This window comes from Pogoniulus pusillus, chromosome 9 (genome assembly GCF_015220805.1).
Source record: "Pogoniulus pusillus isolate bPogPus1 chromosome 9, bPogPus1.pri, whole genome shotgun sequence".
Classification (NCBI taxonomy): Eukaryota; Metazoa; Chordata; class Aves; order Piciformes; family Lybiidae; genus Pogoniulus; species Pogoniulus pusillus.
The window spans coordinates 35040273-35059892 of record NC_087272.1 but is presented as its reverse complement, the minus strand read 5'-3'; the positions used below and the strand labels follow the sequence as shown (position 1 = coordinate 35059892).

General features: G+C 47.8%; 1 long non-coding RNA gene across 1 annotated transcript; it reads left to right on the top strand.

Annotated features, from left to right (window-relative positions):
- The first annotated feature begins 11509 nt into the window (after positions 1-11509).
- Positions 11510-19242, top strand: LOC135178504 (uncharacterized). The gene is made up of 2 exons (XR_010303575.1): positions 11510-11599; positions 19036-19242. It is a non-coding gene; the product is annotated as an uncharacterized LOC135178504 (long non-coding RNA).
- Positions 19243-19620: the final 378 nt, after the last annotated feature.

The window sequence follows — 19620 nt, the reverse complement described above, 5'->3', positions numbered from 1 at the left end:
ATTCAGAAGCCAAGCACTCATGAGTTAAATAAAGGATGCAGATGAGACCATGTAGACCTCTCTTCTAACTGTAACATCAGGTTGATGTTACATTTAGGAAGGGGTCAACAAATTGATGCATTCCTGGAGTATTTTCACTGGCAATTAGAATATAATTTAAAATAGGCATTCAGTATTTGAAAAAAAAAAAAAAAGTAGAATCATAGAGGATAGGGGTTGGGAAGAGACCTCTGATACTACTCTCCAGCATAAGAAAACAAATCAGTATTTGTCCTCTTTTGTTGGTCAAAGACATGCCCATCACGGAATTTTAGTTGGAAATTGGCATGTGGCACTTGGTGCCATGGTCTAGCCTTGAGCTCTGTGGTAAAGGGTTGGACCTGATGATCTATGAGGTCTCTTCCAACCTTGGTGATACTGTGATTAAAAAAAAAAAACAAAACACCAAGATATCTTTTCATCCAAGCAAGTGCAGCATTCAGGAAAGTCTCAATAGCCTCATTTGAGGCCTCTAAAGGTGGTGATAACAACAGCAGTAAAGCAGAGAACGACGATGGTAGCAAAATAGTAGTGTTAAGTTCTGTTCATCATTTACTGTATAATCATCGAGTTTCAGTGGAGACCCTCACACTGAGCTTCTCCTTGTTGAAAGTATAAATCAATCTAACACTGCAGAAAAGGTCAGTGGAAATGAATAGTGAATAATATTTGGGACAAGAAGGGTAGTTAGGAGAAGCATTTAATATATTGAAGGACTTTTTCAGTGGGGTTGGCATCTGAGCATCTCTGGCATTTGCAGATGCAGAGTTGCATGATGTCGTGAAGGAATGGTATTTCTCAAAGAACAGCAGAGTTTACTAGGAACCAGAAATAGTGCTGGGGGGTGAGGGGGGCTGTAAGATTTCTTCCTCCACTCTTAAGGGGACTTTCATGCTATTTATCTGCTCTTCAGAAAATGGAACACTCGTGCCATCGAATCACGACTTCCTCAGATGCTGAAAGACTGATAAAAGGGGCACATTGATACCCTGTGAATAGAAATACAGTATTGCATTGGGGGTTTCATCTGCTCTCTGTGTTCTTTTATATTCAACCCATAATATTCAAAGATTGTTGTCATGAACCTAGCCAGTTCATTCCACTCAGTGTGAGTAGTTTTCCTTTCCTGTCTGAATATTGACAGGTTTAATACTTTATGTCTACCATACATATTAGTTATGCACAGAGATTGTGCTTCAATTGCTATCAGCTGCTAAAGGCTTTTTGAGCAATGCCATCAGCTGAGATCAGTTTGAGTAGAGGCATTTAACAACTTGTATCAAAATGGAGCTTCATTTTTATGAAGAATAAAGTTCCTAAGGCTCATACCAAACACTTAGGTGACTTGGGATTAATCTTGGGTTAGATCTTGCCTCTAGAGACCTACTGTGAAATCTTGTTTTGAAATCATGAGAGAAAATCAGTTTAGTGGTTTCATACTTGTTCCTTGTAGGTATTTGTCTAGGTAACAAAATCACCACACAATTCAGTGTGCTTATCAGTCTGAAAGTAAAAGCAACTAGAAAAGACAAACATTTTTTCTCTATGAAATAGAGTTTGAGTTATATTTTAACCTACAGGAAAACCCCATGGATGAGTAGGCTCAATTTCACCCTCTTGTGCTGCTGACTTATATTCTGGGCTCCTCAATTCAAGAGAGATGTTGAGGTGCTGGAAGGTGTCCAGAGAAGGATGAGGAAGCTGGTGAGGGGCCTGGAGCACAGCTCTGTGAAGAGAGGCTGAGGGAGCTGGGGTTGTTTAGCCTGCAGAAGAGGAGGCTCAGGGGTGACCTCATTGCTGTCTACAACTACCTGAAGGGAGGCTGTAGCCAGGTGGGGGTTGGTCTCTTCTCCCAGGCAACCAGCAACAGAGCAAGGGGATACAGTCTTAAGTTGTGCTGGGGGAGGTCTAGGCTGGATGTTAGGAGGAAGTAGTTGGCAGAGAGAGTGATTGGCATTGGAATGGGCTGCCCAGGGAAGTGGTGGAGTCACCATCCCTGGAGGTGTTCAGGAAAATCCTGGATGAGGCACTTAGTGCCATGGTCTAGTTGATTGGCCAGGGCTGGGTGCTAGGTTGGCCTGGATGATCTTGGAGGTCTCTTCCAACCTGGTTGATTCTATGGTCATTAGATGAGCATAAATGGCAGCACCCCCGTGCCTTAGTATCACAACTCTTCATGAGGCTGCTTGAACACATCCTTGCAAAACATAATGGCAATCTTACTTCAAAGACTGCAGGGATCTTTGTCCTGCCTGTTTAGGCAAGTCATGGACTCCTAGCTGCTGCCTGCAATCTATCCCTCGTAGTCATCCAGCAGTCCTTAGATAAAGTGATGTTGAAGATATTATGTCCACCTTGGATCATGGTGGGAGGATATTAAGATTCATCTGGTGATTCCACACCATCATTTCTCGTTGCAGTGACAACCTGGAGTAGCTAGGGTAATTTGTGGAGAATTTAAGCTGTCTGATAAAAACCATTCAGAAAGTGAATGTGAGCAGTCATGGTAGATCCAGTACCTGAAGGGGGCCTACAGAAAACCTGGGGAGGGACTATTTTGAAAGGCACATGGCAATAGGACAGAGAGCCATGGTTTTAAACTAGAGAAGGATAGACTTAGATTTGACATTAGGAAGAAGTTCTGTACTGTGAGGGTGGTGAAACACTAGAATGGGTTACCCAAAAAGGTTATGGAGCCCCCATCCCTGCAGACATTCAAAGTCAGGCTTGATGGGGCTCTAAGCAACCTGATCTAATTTGGGATGTCCCTGCTTACTGCATGGGAGCTGCAAGCTCCTACTTTGCTCCTTGTTTCTACTGTAGATTGCTCCCATTAGTTTTCCTCAAAGCAGATCTGTAAAGGAGCCAGAAAGCAGTGTGGACACAAGTTGTTTGATCATTTGGACTTGGTCATACTACATAGTCCTCTTTGACTTAGCAGTATAGACTATCCAGCCTGTGTGTTAGCACCAACAGACACCTTCTGGCTTATCCTGAGCAAACCAGGTTCTTACCCAAGAAGCCATAGAGGTAAATCAAACCCTGTATTCAGGCCCTTTTTTTGTCCATGTCCACTGTCATACACTAGACTTACAGTGCCTTTATCAATGGGACATTTGAACCATGCAATTCCTGCTGAATTTGAGGTTAATTTCACAGCATAAGGGAAATTCCCTGCTCAGGATCCAAATTACTCTTGCTATTTTAATAATTACTGGACTAATTAAAGATGCTTCTGCTGAGAGATTTTTTTTTTTTCCACAGGAGCTGTAACCAAATGAAATCTTATTCATACTCTAATCCCTGACTCCATCAGAATGGAATTAATTTCTCCTGGATGTTTGACTACATGGTAGGAAATTATTTGGTTGAAGGCTTTTACCTAATAAACTTTCAAGAGCCACTCAAAATGAAACAGTCAGGATAGGAAGAAGTCACTGCTGCTTTCAGGTGTTTATAAAAGACTCTATGAGAAAATTACTGTTAAAATAAGTAATTAAAATGGGCCTGGATCTGTTTTCTGTGTGTATGGATAATATATTGAACCCCTGTCATAGAATCATAGAATCAACCAGGTTGGAAGAGACCTCCAAGATCATCCAGGCCAACCTAGCACCCAGCCCTAGCCAATCAACCACACCATGGCACTAAATGCCCCATCCAGGCTTTTCTTGAACACCTCCAGGGACGGTGACTCCACCACCTCCCTGGGTAGCCCATTCCAATGCCAATCACTCTCTCTGCCAACAACTTCCTCCTCGCATCCAGCCTAGACCTCCCCTGGCACAACATGTTTTGCTTTGGCCTTTTTCTAAGAACTATAATCCCACAACAGGCACAATATAGTTTATCATTTTCATCACAGGAGGCTGGTCATACAATCAGGTACGAAATACATTGCTGCAAGGCCAAGTTTCTCTCTTTCCACTTACTTATTTCCCACTGAGAAGACAAACCATCTCAGACAACGATCTGATCCTTTTCTGTTCTCTGGTCTCTGGGTGGCTATTCATAAGTGGGCTAGAACTGGAACATGCTTTCCTAGTCACCAAAGTTTCCCACTTATACCCCAGACTTAGAATCATAGAATCAACCAGGTTGGAAGAGATCTCCAAGATCATCCAGTCCAACCTAGCACCCAGCCCTAACCAATCAACCAGACCATGGCACTAAGTGCCTCATCCAGGCTTTTCTTGAAGACCCCCAGGGACGGTGCCTCCACCACCTCCCTGGGCAGCCCATTCCAATGCCAATCACTCTCTCTGTGAAGAACTTCCTCCTAACATCCAGCCTATACCTACCCTGGCACAACTTAAGACTGTGTCCCCTTGTTCTATTGCTGGTTGCCTGGGAGAAGAGGCCACCCCACACCTGGCTACAATGCCCCTTCAGGTAGTTGTAGACAGCAATAAGATCACCCCTGAGCCTCCTCTTCTCCAGGCTAAACACCCCCAACTCCCTCAACCTCTCCTCATAGGATTTGTGCTCCAGGCCCCTCACCAGCTTTGTTGCCCTTCTCTGGACATGCTCCAGCACCTCAACATCTTTCTTGAATTGAGGGGCCCAGAACTGGACACAGCACTCAAGGTGTGGCCTGACCAGTGCTGAGTACAGGGGCAGAAGAACCTCCCTTGTCCTACTGGCCACACTGTTCCTGATGCAGGCCAGGATGCCATTGGCTCTCTTGGCCACCTGGGCACACTGCACTTGTGTGCAATTAATGTATTTCCATTATAACCTTTAATTTCTCTTACTTTAAAAGTTTGCTCTAAATGAACCCCTAATTTGGTGAGGCAAGTGCACAACAGTACAAATGTACAGACACACTTAACCAGCACCATAATATGGTTTCATAAGAAACATGAAGCATGAATGTCTGCATACTCTGCCGCGACTCATTACTGAGTACAGCCCCAGGTCCGTATTTTCCCCTCCAATTATGTCCATGCCTAGGAATGGGCCAAAACCCCATCCAATAAGCACTGTAACAGCTGAATAGCAATGAGCAAATGGGCAAATAGAGGCCACTTAGCTATAAAAATTATTCCAAGTGTTGCTTGCAAGTGAATAAAGTCGCAGGCAACATTTGGTGTTTGATCCTTACCATACGTCTGGCTTTCACCACACACAAAGACCAGCCATATCCTGCCATTGAGCTGTCCACAAGCTCCTTTTTATCAGAGAAAAACAGACATATGATCAGATATATTTCCCTAAGATGCTGCACAGTACACAGCCACTTAATTGCATTATGCCACTGGTCCTGGCTGTAAGCAATGAACCTGACAAAGGCAGGGTTCTGGGCTAGCTGTCCTAATGGACCGTTTTGGTTGTTTGCTTTCAATAATAATAATAACAAAGAAAGAAAGAAATAAACCTTCTGCACTGTAGGTGAAGATTTAAGGTACTGAGAGAAAGTTGTTAAGCTCAATGTATTTGTATCCTGCTCAAGCAGCAGTAGACTTAATGTAATAGAGCAGATTTTTGGAAGAAAGGTAGAATATTGCACTCTTCTATTCCACATATTTGCATAGCTCCATTCAAAATGTCATAGAATCATAGAACCATAGAATCATAGAACCATAGAATCATAGAACCATAGAATCATAGAACCATAGAATCAGTCAGGGTTGGAAGGGACCATAAGGATCTTCTAATTCAAACTCCCCTGCCATGCCCAGGGACACCCTACCCTAGATCAGGCTGGCCACAGCCTCATCCAGCCTGGCCTTAAACACCTCCAGGGATGGGGTCTCAACCACCTCCCTGGGCAACCCATTCCAGCCTCTCACCACTCTCATGGTGAAGAACTTCCTCCTCACATCCAGTCTGAAGCTCCCCACCTCCAGCTTTTCTCCATTCCCCCTAGTCCTGTCACTACCTGATATCCCAAAAAGTCTCTCCCCAGCTTTTTGGGATATCAGGTACTCCACCTGTAACATATTGCTGAATGTGGCTGGAGGTAGGAGAGGCCTGCATTTTAATAACAAACAATATGCATAATTCACCTTTTCCATTTATTGATAATGACTGAGTACAAAAAAAGCTTTGTTTCTTTCCTGGATGGTTAAGTGAATATTAGTCTGCAAATTGGGGAATATACAGTCTATTAAGTACCATCTGTCTCTGCCCAGAGGAGTGCTACAGGAAGATCAATGACTTGATTATCAGCTTTTAACTGGTCCCAGTGAAGTCCCTGAAAACAGCCTGAGATGAAATTAGTGAAGGGGGAGCCTGCAGGTAAGAAACTGAGATACAATATGGTAGAGGTGCGAAGCAGGCATGCTCTGTGCTCCACCACCAGACTCTGCTTCTTGGGAACGTACGAGGGGGAGATACTTAAGTCTGTAAGTGCCAGGAGTGGTTAGCTGGGAGGTACACACCAGCAGAGCAGAAAGGCCTGAAGTGATGGAGAACAGATTTATATGCCTGTGGAGAAAATGCAGTTATCTGTCTGCTTTAGATACTTCAGCAGATTTTGTGGAGGACAGCACATGGTCTGGGTCACATAGAGGGCAAGCTACTGTAGTGCTTTTGCCTTTCTATAAACCATGGTGGGGGTTGGATAAAAGAAGGATCTGGAGCTGCCATTTGCCTTCCTGCCTAAGGGTATGTCTAGACAGCTCAGTACAATGGCATGGAAGAGACCTGCAAAAAATTCAAGTTAGAAGAAGTTGTAAAGCTCTCACAGAATGTCAGGGGCTGGAAGAGACCTCAAAATATCATCCAGGCCACCTCTTCCACCAGAGCAGGATCATCTATACAAGATCACACAGAAACAAGCCCACACGGGTGTCTCAGTTGTAATTTAAATTCCCAGAGACTCAAATATATTTGATAGAAACAATCACAATTTTTTAGAGTGCCCTTCCCTCTCCCCTAAAAAAAAAAAGAAGGAATGAGAGGTAGAGAGAGAGAAAGGGAAGCACACCCAAATAAATAATCTCACTCCGATTTGGAAGTTAGAAAGAGGAAGAATTTAACAATACATTTATAAAGGTGTCTGCAGTAGGGAAGTTACAAAGGTATAGGGAAGGGAAAACAAACACAAAATGCATAAATACAACCAGATTTTGATGGTGATGGCTTTGTCCTCCTCGTGGGTGACGGCCGCGTGGTAGAGCAAAGTGAACCAGGAGCAGGATGGTGATGCTGGTAAGCAGGGAGGTAGGGAGCGCGGAGAGAGAAGGAACAGGGAGTTCCCCCTGCTTTTATAGCCCTTTAGACAGGAAGGGGCAGTTGGCTAACCATGAATCACCTGGTGGTGTTCAGACCCACCCCTGGGGAGGGGCCAGGACCACCTAGGGTCAGGTTCAAGGTCACTCCCTCTGGAGGTTAACCCTGTGCAATGAGTTTGGAATATCTCCAGAAAGGGTGACGCCACAGCCCCCCTGGGCAGCCACAGTACTCCAAATGTGGCCTCACCAGGGCAGAGTAGAGGGGCAGGAGTGTCTCTTGACCTACTAGCCACAGCCCTTCTAATACACCCCAAAATGGCATTGGCCCTTCTGGCCACAAAAGCAATGCTCATGGTCAACCTCCCATCCGCTAGGACCCCCAGATCCTTTTCCCCTTCGCTGCCTTCCAGCAGGTCAATCCCCAGCCTATACTGATCCATGAGGTTGTTCTTTCCCAGGTGCCAGACTCTACACACTTGCCCTTGCTGAATTTCAGGAAATTTCTTCCTGCCCACCCCTGCAGCCTCTCCAAGTCTGCCTGAATGGCAGCACAGCCTTCTGGTGTGGCAGCCACTCCACCCAGTTTGGTGTCATCAGCAAACTTGCTGACAATGCACTCTGTGCCCTCATCCAGCTCATTGATGAATATATTGAACAGAAGACTACATTCACCAAATAACAATGTGCCCCTTTACAACTTGGTTGGGAGGCTCCATTGTTATGGAATCATAGAATCATAGAATCAACCAGGTTGGAAGAGACCTCCAAGATCATCCAGTCCAACCTATCCCCCAGCCCTATCCAATCAACCAGACCATGGCACTAAGTGCCTCCACCACCTCCCTGGGCAGCCCATTCCAATGGCAAAGCACTGTCTCTGCAAACAACTTCCTCCTAACATGCAGCCTATACCTACCCCAGCACAAGTTGAGACTGTGTCCCCTTGTTTTACTGGTGGTTGCCTGGGAGAAGAGGCCACCCCCCACCTGGCTACAGTGTCCCCTCAGGTAGTTGTAGACAGCAATGAGGACACCCCTGAGCCTCCTCTTCTACAGGCTAAACACCCCCAGCTCCCTCAGCCTCTCTTCTTAGGGTTTGTGTTCCAGGCCCCTCACCAGCTTTGTTGCCCTTCTCTGGACACCTTCCAGCACCTCAACATCTCTCTTGAATTGAGGGGCCCAGAACTGGACACAGTACTCAAGGTGTGGCCTGACCAGTGCTGAGTACAGGGGCAGAATAACCTCCCTTGTCCTGCCAGCCACACTGTTCCTGAGCCAGCCCAGGATGCCATTGGCTCTCTTGGCCACCTGGGCACACTGCTGCCTCATCTTCAGCCACTATCTATCGGTACCCCCAGGTCCCTTTCCTCCTGGCTTCTTTCCAGCCACTCTGTCCCCAGCCTGTAGCGTTGCTGTGGCCAAAGTGCAGAACTTGTTTATGGCTCCTTTGGCCACAGAGACTCACCAATCAGAATGGCACTTTGCCAAAACTGACCATATTAGGTGAAGCCAGGGCTTGCTTTACCTTTAATTTGGGAAACCACAGGCCATGCATAAGCAAGCCTATGCACCTTGTTTACCACCAAAGCAGACTGGGTGTCTCCAAGCCTTTTGTCTAATCTTCCATGCTGCTTCTCTCCTTCAGCAGAAAGAAGGGGGAGCAGAGGACCATGTCTGGACAAGCCAGGACATGTATTAAGCCTAAATTGACCTCCCACAATATCCATACATTATCACACCTTTCTTCTATGTAACCTAGATTTCAACCAAGTGGTTTAATGCAGGAGTCGCTGAGTGCAGCCTGTAGCCTCAGAACAGCAAAGCTGAGCAGTTTCCCTGCCGAAGAAATGAGGCTGTAATAGCACAAAGCATGGTCCTAGAGAGACTGAACACTAATGGACATAACAAATGATAGGATGAGGGGATACAGTCTCGAGTTGCTCCAGGAGAGGTTTAGGTTGGATATTAGAAGAAACTTCTTTGCTGAAAGGGTTCTCAAAGACTGGAATAGGCTCCCTGAGGAAGTGGTTGAATCTCTATCCCTGGAGATGTTTAAAAGCTGCAGAGATGTGATGCTGAGGGACATGGTTTAGCACTGAATGTGGCAGAGTTACCTAATGGTTGGACTTGATGATCATAAAGGTCTTTTTCAACCAAAACAACTCTGTCATTCTACAATGGAGAGCCTCGATGGTGACATCAGGAAGTTAAGTGACATTCCACGAAGCCTTTGTAGGAGAAAAGCAACCCATACAAAGGGACAGACACTCTTATGCCTCCAGGGCAGGTTTAGCAAGCATTTGATGGGATGACAGAACACTTTCAGTGCTCCATTTGAAATGTTGCATTGGGTGGCGTGTTCTAAGCACTGCACCTTCACGTATTGCCAGCTGACCTTGCTATCTGTCCTGATAGAACAGATTATTTGATAGAACAGGTTATCTGATAGAACAGATTATTTTTTTTTTAAAGCACTGATCCCCTTTTACTTAATATTTTTGTATCTTTATTCTTTCAGCTGGAAGAAAAACCTCTAAGGTCAGCGAGTCCAACCATCAGCCTAAGACCACTATGGCCATTAAACCATCTCCCAAACACCATGTTTCAAAAAACCTCAGAGAAGTGCCTGCTGCTGTATTTTGCTCCCTGCTGCTGCTGCAGGGAGCAGATGTCTCCATTTTGCTCCTGCAAACCAAGCAGTCCACCATACAGATGAGAAGCAGACATGCAGGTTAGAAATAAATGCTGCTGGTAGACCAAGAGCCAACATTTTTCTGCTGGTTTCAGATGAAGGCTTTTTCCTCCTCTGACAGCCCTTTTAGGTGGTAAATACCTAAGGGAGGGCATAGAACAGGCATGAAAGGAGAGCTTCTTCCCCAAAAACTATCTGCAGATTCTTCTGAGTTTCAGCAGCTGGGGTCGGCTGCCTGCGAGTGCTTTCAAAGCAGGAGGGATGGAAAGGCTGCTCCTGTCTGCGGTGGGAGGAGTGGTGTGAGACCTCGTAGCTGGGTGACTGCTGCTGACCTTCCTGCCCTCGCACTGCTGAAATTTCTGGAAATCTCTCGTTAAAAACAACCCGAATGGAACCAGGTGCCGGCAGCTGCCCGACACCTTCGGGTAGGGGATGCCTGGCTTCTGCGCACTGCGGAGCGCTTGGGGAGGGGCTGCCGCGTTCCTCCGAGCCCGACCTGGGGGAGTGGGGAAGAAAACGAGTACGAAAGGTGCTTTTGAGGGAGTGGGGGGAGAAAGAGACAGAGGGGGAAGGGAGGAAAAAAGGAAAGGGGAGAAATAAGGAAGAAAGAAAAAGGAAAAGGAAAGAAGAATGGACTGAAAGAAGGGAGAAACTGAAGGAGGAAATGAGGAAAGGGTGAAGGAGGAAGGGGGAGAGGAGAGGAAGAAGGGAAGGGAAGGGAAGGGAAGGGAAGGGAAGGGAAGGGAAGGGAAGGGAAGGGAAGGGAAGGGAAGGGAAGGGAAGGGAAGGGAAGGGAAGGGAAGGGAAGGGAAGGGAAGGGAAGGGAAGGGAAGGGAAGGGAAGGGAAGGGAAGGGAAGGGAAGGGAAGGGAAGGGAAGGGAAGGGAAGGGAAGGGAAGGGAAGGGAAGGGAAGGGAAGGGAAGGGAAGGGAAGGGAAGGGAAGGGAAGGGAAGGGAAGGATTGGATTTCTTTGTGTAGAACGTGGTCCTTTTACAAGCACTCTCTATCGCCTCTCCTAACTATCTCCGTGGAAAACATCCCAGATCAAACAATCAACATCTTCTCTGTTTTCTGTTACGAATGTGGCTGTAGCTGAAGGTCAATTGAAATGACATTTCCCCCCACCCCCCCCCCACCCCCCAAAAAAAGGCATCGAGAAGCAGCAGCAGCCGAGAATCCGGCGCTTTGCGGCGTCTGTCCGCCAGAGGGCGCCCCTCACCGCTCCGCTTTCCCGCGTAATTGCTGGCGGCAGCCGCGGGAGATAATTAGTTTTATGTATATATAATATTGGATCATGAAAATACTCTTTGCCTTATCCTGGTGTGGGGGACCTATAATATATGTTAAAATAGTTAATTTTTTATTATGCCTTCCGATTGTTCTAGCCGTCCTAACCGCTCCCCCACCACCACCCCCAAATTACTGTGGCATCAACCGAAAATGTAGGCAATGTAAGCAACGTTAAATCTAATTTTTCTGTGCAAAACCTAATTAGCCGTTTTAAAAAAGGTTAACGCCAGCGCCTCAGACGGTTTTTGTTTAATAATCCTATTACTGATGGCTCATCATGTATAAAATGGTGCGGGTAGGATGCAAAATTTCCACTTGTTTATAAGTGTATCTGGGAGAAATGTATAAAATAATCTACAGCGCAGGAGGCAGGTCAGTGCGGAAGGGAAGGCACCCAAAACGTAAGTAAGGCACCTTTCGCTCTGCTCTTATTGCCGTTGTCTTTGCAGGATCGAAATATTAAGCCTGGCTACAAATTTTGTTTCCAAATATCCCCAAACTATTCTTCCACCTTCGTATTCTAAAGAAAATCTTGCTTGATTTTTTTTTTTCCCCCCTTTTCCCTTCTCTCTCTCCCCCCCACTCCTCCCCCCCACCACCTCCCGTTGCAATGCGAGGTTTTTTCCTTGGAGAATAGATGACTTGGAGGACCTTGGTTAGCTCTTGCTGCATAAAGGAAAGAAGGTATCTGTCCTGGAGTGCTCCTCACGAGAAAAGGGATGCTTTCAGGTCGGCCACTGCAGTGTCTTGCCAAGAGAGGGGGGGGGGGGAAAGGAAGAGACACAAAAAGGAGAAGCGAGGGGCTGAGGTTTCGCTACCTGCCGGGAGCTCCAGCCTTGCCATCCCTTAGACCTGTGTCCGTTCACCGGGTCCCCTACAAAGGCTCACCCCAGCCTTTTCCCCGTCACAACCCCGAAACCCCGCGCTCTGCTGGGTGGAAGTCAATAGCTCTAAGTCCTGTGTCCGACCTTTTGCTATTTCTGGTGGCATTTAATTATACTCCAGTGTCCCGAAACATAATGATGTAAGGGAAGAGAGTTTATACAAGGAAAAGGAAAAAAGGGGGAAATGGTCAGGAAATTATTTTGCAACGGTGTATCCCCGGCAAGTGACAAGAAAAAAAGTGCCGTACGTGGAGGAGAAAAACGAGCTCCAGCTTAGCGAGTGGATCTCAGCGGGACAGGGAGCAGATCCTGCTCTACAGACCTCCAAATCGTTCCTTGCAAACGGTTTCTGATCGCTTACCGATTATTTCAAACATATTTAAAGCTCCAGGAAGCAAAATGGAAGGAAAGTTCCTTATTTGAGACTGAGGAGGGGGAGAAGTAATTTTTTTGGGAGTGCCTGTGTTAGCTTTCCATCGCTCCCGGCTGGATGCGATGTTCTCATCTCTCGCCGAGCCTTGGAGCGTTTGCCATCTCGGACAGCGGATTTATTTTACAGTGGCTTCTTCCAAAGTGTAGTTTATGAGGCACGAATATATATATTTTTAGAGCCAGCAATGTCTGAGTGTACACACCGTTATCCATCCATCCACCCATCCATCCACTCACCCACCCATGTAGGAATGTGTACGCATATGCACATCTCACAAACGTTAACTCTTTTTCCCAGCGATACTGCCAAAGTAAAGGTGCAGGAGGCTGTACCCTGAAAGGGGGCCGAGGGTCGCAGCCCCGACGGGGTAGGAGCAGCCGCCCTGAATTCAGACCCTACCCGGGTTCCTCTGGCCCGGCTCTAGCCATCGGGAAGTTTCGCACGTCGCTTCCCGCTTTTGGAGGGTACCCCAACTTTGACACCAAAGGCACTCAAGCGAGCTGCTCGCCTTGTGCAGCGAGTCCGCAGCTGACAATCTTTGTTTTAAACCCCTGCTGATGCTCTTGCTCCCGATACTCCCACATCAGACAAAAATATCTGCATTTTCACCCAAACGCGAGCAATTACTAAGGAAACGGGCCTCTCGCTCCTTGCATTTTCCTTCTGGTCCATTTGAAAACGGATCCATCAGCGGGTACCAGGCGTTTAAGGGAGAATTTCTTAAAGGGCATGTGGGACGGCAACAAAAGGCTGCCATTCACAGGAGAAGTCAAAGGCACTAAATGGGAACATCAAAAGGAATTCGGATCCAATCGAAAAATAAAAGAATCTGATTTCTTTTCTTATCTGAAACACGCAGATGAAAAGCCCCTAAAGCAAACAGCCAAAGAAAGCGATGTTTTTAAAACAGCAAGAAAGGGGGAAAAAGGGGAGGGATGGGGGGGGGGGGGGGGGGGGGGGAGAAGAAAAAATAAAGAAACAATCTCATGAATGCATTTCTTCGGACTTTAAATGAGATGAATGACAACATAATATCAACAGCTTCTACACGACAAACCCCATTAGACTAATGTCTTTCACTGCCTCAGTTTTACGCCTTAAACTATTCCCGGGCAGAGCAATGACTATTGCTAACAGTGGAATAATCCGGAACGACCCTTTCTCTAGGTGAAGAGCCTCAGAGAGAGGCGGGGAGGCAGGGATGCAGACAAGGATGCAGGCAGGGATGCAGGCAGAGAAGGAGGCAAGCAGCTCTCCGGGACTACAGGCAGCCGCGGGCACACGGATGCCTCTGTCACCTGTCACCAGCATCATCTCCCGCTGCTCTCCTTACTTGGAAGCAACTGGTTTTGATTATTATTTTTCACTGGGTAGGATAACGAGTGGACATCGCTGTTGGACGATGCATCTACTCGAAACATCGATACCCAACAGAAAAGGGAGGTTTATCTGTGTCCGAGGGAAATCCTAGTGGAAAGAGCGGTGTCGTTTGTTGCAGGAGGATACTGGGTTTCGCCTTAGTTGTTTCTCCTCCATTTGGCCATGGGAAAAGGGTAGTTTACCCTCTCCTTGGCCTCACAGAATCACAGAATCGTTTGATTGGAAAAGACCTTTAAGTTCGTTATGTCCAGCCATTTACTAACAGTGTCCCTCAGCATCTCTGCGGCTTTTAAACAACTCCAGGGATGGGAATTCAACCACCTCTCATGTATCCCGGCGCTAAAAATCTTGCCGAGAAAGCCGCGGATTTTCTGGTGTGCTCTCGACTCGCCCTGCCCTGGCTGTCTTGAGCTCAGGGAGGGACCGGGCTCAGCGGCCAGGGAGTCCCCTGCCGGGGGACAGAGCCCTTCGGTCGGGAGCGGCTGGGGCAGCTGAAGGGGGAAGAGGCAGGGCAGAGGCCGCAGAAAGCTTTCGGCGGCGGGAGCCCCCCTCCCTCGTGCTCCCTGCCCGGATAAAGCCCTTCCTGACAGGGGAGGGAAGGGGCAGGCTGCAGGGCAGGGGCTTCCCTTTGGTCTCAGTGTGTGTTCTGTAAAGTTGTGACAGATTATTAGTAAAGGGAGGGGTTTCACAGTTTGATGAAGATATAACACACTCTGGACTATCTATCCTCCGGGCCCATTCATCAGAGGCAGGGAGAGGGGGAGAGAGGAGCTCCGTTCCTCATGCCCACAGCAATTCATCACTGCGGCACAATCGGGGAGTTTTGTCCTCCAGCGACCCTCTTCCCTGGCCGCCATCCGGGGAGCTTTCTCTGCCCAGCTTCGGTCCCAACAGCCCCTGCCCCACTCCTGCGTAGCCTCTGGGCCGCGAAGTTCCAGACACCTTCTCCCTCTTCTCGAGTGGAAAATCTGCCTGTGCTTACCAGGGCACGGAGATAACTTTTCGGAATGGATAGTGATGTGCCGTGTAGAAGAATCAGGAGGGAAGGATGGAGTGGGACAGACGGACAAACAAACAGATAGAAATGGATGGGGCGAGGATGCTCCTTTTGTTTGAGAATGAGTGATCCTCATTGTTTGTCGACTCGGAGAAGAGAGGAAATTAATTGCAACCAATTAATAATTAATCCCATTTAAACAGCTTTATTATCACCCGCGAACGAGAGGGAATTGGGTTGATAACCCCCCGAAGACCGAATGTCAAGTTTAACCAAATAGTTATTGCTTTATCAAACAGAGTCTGCAAATAAATTAATCAAAAGCAAATATGTTCTTTGTGAGGCTCATTTGCTGGTAATGGATGGATATGAAGATTTGCCGATATTATTGTCTGTCATTCAATCTAACAAAGTGAACATTTATTGCATATATATTAAAAATTATCCCTTAATCGAGTGGGGCTGGGATCGCAGTTATTGGAGTCTTCCCAGAGGTGAAGTCCCCTTGGATAGGAGCGGGGAGGGCTGCTCTTCGCCTCCCGTGCGATTCCCTTCGGAACATGTTTCAAAATTGCTTTAATCCACCGCTAAATTGAGCTGTTTTACTAACTGTCCGCGATATCATAAACAGTTTGAGGAGCTAATGGACGAGATGTTATAAAAATAGTGGACGTAAGACACAGAAGAGGCGATATGTTCCCCCAGGAGTGATGGCCGGGGACCCAGCCACGGCAAACAAGCCCTCTTTGTCTCCCCCTTACTTACATCATTTTCTAATTAGGCATAAAATTGTCTTCATACACTAGTATCGCTGCCTTCATAAACATAACCATTATGGTTCATAAGGACCCCATTGTGGGGACCCCCTCTCAAAATAGAAAAGGATCTGGAGAGGCCCGGAGAAAAAAACATCCTCTTTGTTTTCTCTTTTGAGAAGACGGATGGGCAATGTCACGCAGATGATCACTTTGGACTATTAAATTGTCAGAAAGGAAGAATTTCCTTATTAATAAAAGGATTATAGGGGAGCGATAGAGCTGGCGAGACGCGGTACAAGTTGTGGGGTGTGTGGCATGGCAGGACAACCTGGGGGGTGCTCCGCCACCCGGAGCGGCCCATGGGAGCCTTGGCTTTCCCACCGTAGCCTTCCCGGGAGCAAGGCCGGCCGTGGCTTGGTGCCACGCACCCGCCGAGCAGCGGGCAGCCCCGGCCCCGGCGCCGGCATAACTGGATGGAGATGGATGGAGTCGCCTATCGCCCCCGACTCGGTGTCAGCCCCCGGACAATTACTGTCTCCAGAGGGATGGACAGACTGACTGACACTGACCTCTGCCCACGAGCCCACTGGCGGCCCCGAGGAGCTTATGTGCAATTTGCTGGATTTCGTTTACAATAACCCGATTTGACATAAATAACTCTCCATGCTGTGTCTACGCCCGCCTGACCTCCTGAACTAGCGCGGAAACACTGCCGTATTGATCAGGGGCGCGGGGCTTTTTCTTTTGCACTTTTTGGTCCGTGAGGATCCGCTCTTTCCATCCTTTGCTCCATGAAGACCATCTTCCCGAATCTCCTAGTCCGTGAGGACCCTCTCCTCTACCCCCCGCTCCACGAAGACCTTCTTCCTCCCTCCCGGTTCATCGAGAGCCCCTCCCTCCACCCCCAGTCCGTGAACTCTCCCGAGCCGAGCCGGACCCGACCCGACCCGATCCCAGCATCGAGGCTGCGCCAGGACTCGGACGGCTCCTGGCGCAGTGCTGAAGCGGGAGAGGAATTCTTTTCCCTCTGATCCCGTATTTCCACTAGAGCTATTCCCTAGATCACGTTTTATGTCGCGACAGCCAGCAGCGAGTCGCGACACCCCAGGTAGAGCCAGTAGGGAAGCCCCAGGGAGACATGGGCCCCGAAAGCCTGCGCTCACATTCTCCTGTCCTTCTCCACCTCGCCGGTGCTCAGAGCTTTGTCTCGGCCCCGGGGTGTGCGGGGAGGGACGAAGGGAAAAATAAATAATCTGGAATAATCGGGATAGAAGGTAAAGATGGGGGGGGTTGGGGGGTGGGGAAGAAAGGAACGCCCCGGCAGAAGCCGGCGTTATCCATTTAGTGTGACATATGGAAATCATCCCGGCGGACCCACAATTAAAGGAGCCGTCCCTGCCGTCCTTTATTCCCCACTAACTTTTGTGTTAAACGTTAACAACCTGGCGCTGCCCATTCGGATCCGATTACCAAGTGAATGTTGACTCCGGGGCTGTTTTCCTTGTCGCCTATTCTGGGGCTGCCTCCCACGCAGATTTATGTATTTTTGATATTAAATTCTTTCTGTCATCAAGCCTGCTCTCTTGTTGACTTTCATTGACCCCTGCCCTTGTCCCCATACTTTTCCATATTTAATAGAGGAACATTTTTGCCGGTGCCCTCCGCGCTTTGTTACCTCCCGGCTGGCTGCTGTCCCTAATGGCATGTGCTGTTTGCTCTGTTGTTGAACTTGGAGGGGTCACATAGTCTTGTGCTGTGATATCCTCCGCATTTCCAGCCCGGCGATCCTAGGGAGGTGCCTTGTGGAACAAGCCCTTTTTTCCCCCTAGATACCAGCTTCCTAATGACTTAAGCAAACACCTTCGCTAATGATCCCTCCGGCTCCCTAATCCCCTCGGGGTTTTGTTCAGCTGAACTCCTGATGCTCTGCCTGTCCCACTGCTAGCGTGGCCTCTCTGACCTGAGACATCGCAGCTCTTCTCCTTGGAGCGGACTGCCTTGTCCAGCTCCGCCTGGGCCAAAGGCCAGGATCCTGGGAGCATTGCATGCCACCAGCTGCTTGAGGTGACACCGAGTTACAAAGAAGAACCGCCAAAGGAAACTTCGGCTCACACAGGCAAAATGAATGTGTCCATTTATCTCCTCTGACTCGGCGGTCCGCGGCGTGCCTCGGCCCTACAGCTTGGCTGGGGGAGAGGGTGAACCTCCTTCCCAAGAAAGATTGGCTCACTCCTCCTAGGCCGTTCTGTTCAGTATCATTATGTGACCGGTTTTCAGAATTGAAGTTGCCTGGTGTTTTGATTCTTCCTTGCCTGTGCCGTTGTGCCCTGGAGGTCCCTTCAAAATGGATGCTAATTGTTGGGGCTGCACACTGCTGCCTGCTAAAATGCCCCAGAGCTCCCAGGCCCTGCTCCTCAATGGCTTAATTGACAAGGACTTGTCTGTATTTAGGAGCAGCTGGTCCAAAGCATTGGCACATCAGTGCAATCTTAACACAGCATCCCTAGCCTGGAGGAGTATGAGGGTAAACGTGGTTAAAATGAAGGAAGATTTATAGTCGGCCCCCGTGGGTAATGCGACAGAAGACAGATACCAAGATTTTCCCTAGTAGGGGTTTCATTCATCAGCTTCCCGGCCTTGGTAACATGTCTAGGAGCCACGTTCCAGCTATTATTAATAATAGGAGGTGGCCATTTAGCACAATTAGGCAGGTGACAGTATTACACAATAATACGTGGCCCAGAACAAGACGAGGAGCCACTGAGAAATAGATCCGTGGCCGAGAAGCTCCGGGGATCTGTGCCACAGACACATCTCGAGTGGGTCTGGGGCCAGCAAGTTCTCGTTTCCCTTCGAAGCCTCCCGCTCAGTGGCAGGCACCAGCTTACCCTCCTCCGACGAGGAAGGCTAGGAAAGAGCTTCTCTCAACGGGCTGCCTCCTCCAAACCCTGGATTCAACCCTTAGCGGGCTAAAAAAGTCGTTCTCCTTTGCGTCCCTGGATTTTTAATTAAGGCTCTCTTTCATTTCGGATGCGCAGATGAATTTTTTTTTCCCTCCCCCCCCCCCCCCCCCCCCCCCCCAACTTTAAACGCTTCTCTTCGTGACCTTCCCGTTTATACCATTTAAACTGATTTGATTTCTGAACGGGAACGACTGGTTTTATTTTCTGCGCAGAGTTATTCAGCGTTTTACAAAGAAGGTTTATGGCGCGGCTTAAAACTAAAGGGTTTTGTGTTGTTGTTTTGCCATGTGTGGGAAATACTTTTATGTTCACACAGTCCGCCCCATGAATAGGGATAATAGGTTAGGGATCCTCATTGAAATTTGAAGTTTTTAAACAGAAATTCCCTAACTTTTGCTCGTTTTCTCAACTTTTTTTCGTAGGAACAATGCCAACATTGAAGCCCTCGGTTGGAGTCTGCACAGTTGGAGATCTTTGGTGCCATTTTAGACATCTTTGGATTTCATCAATCAAACTGACTGCAATTTTCCATAAAAACCCTGAATTTGGGTCAGAAAGTGGGCAAAGCAGATAAAGATCGTTCGAGCTGTCTTATAAGATGATAAATAGATATCCTTTCAGTCCAACAATGCAAGAAGTGCAGTTTTGTAATTCACTTCCATTGGTTTTGAATGCAGTGAGTCGAAACAATTTATACATGTTTTCCCATGGTTAGAAGATGTCTTTACATACTTGTCAATAGTAACTTGACCTTTTTCCCCACTGAGCTACGAAGAGGTGCTTCCCCTCCCCTTCTATTTTTTTTTCCATCCCTAAAGTACAGAAAAGGATTGCTTTGGTTGGTTTTTTGTTTTGTTTTGTTTTGTTTTTAAGTATCTCCCCCCCTCCCCACCCCCCCCACCCCCCCCATTTTCTTTTAACGACTAAATCAATAGGTTGTTTCTTCTTACCCCGAGGTTTAGGCAGACGGTAGGTGGTTCACCCCAGTTCACCACTCTGCCGAGGAG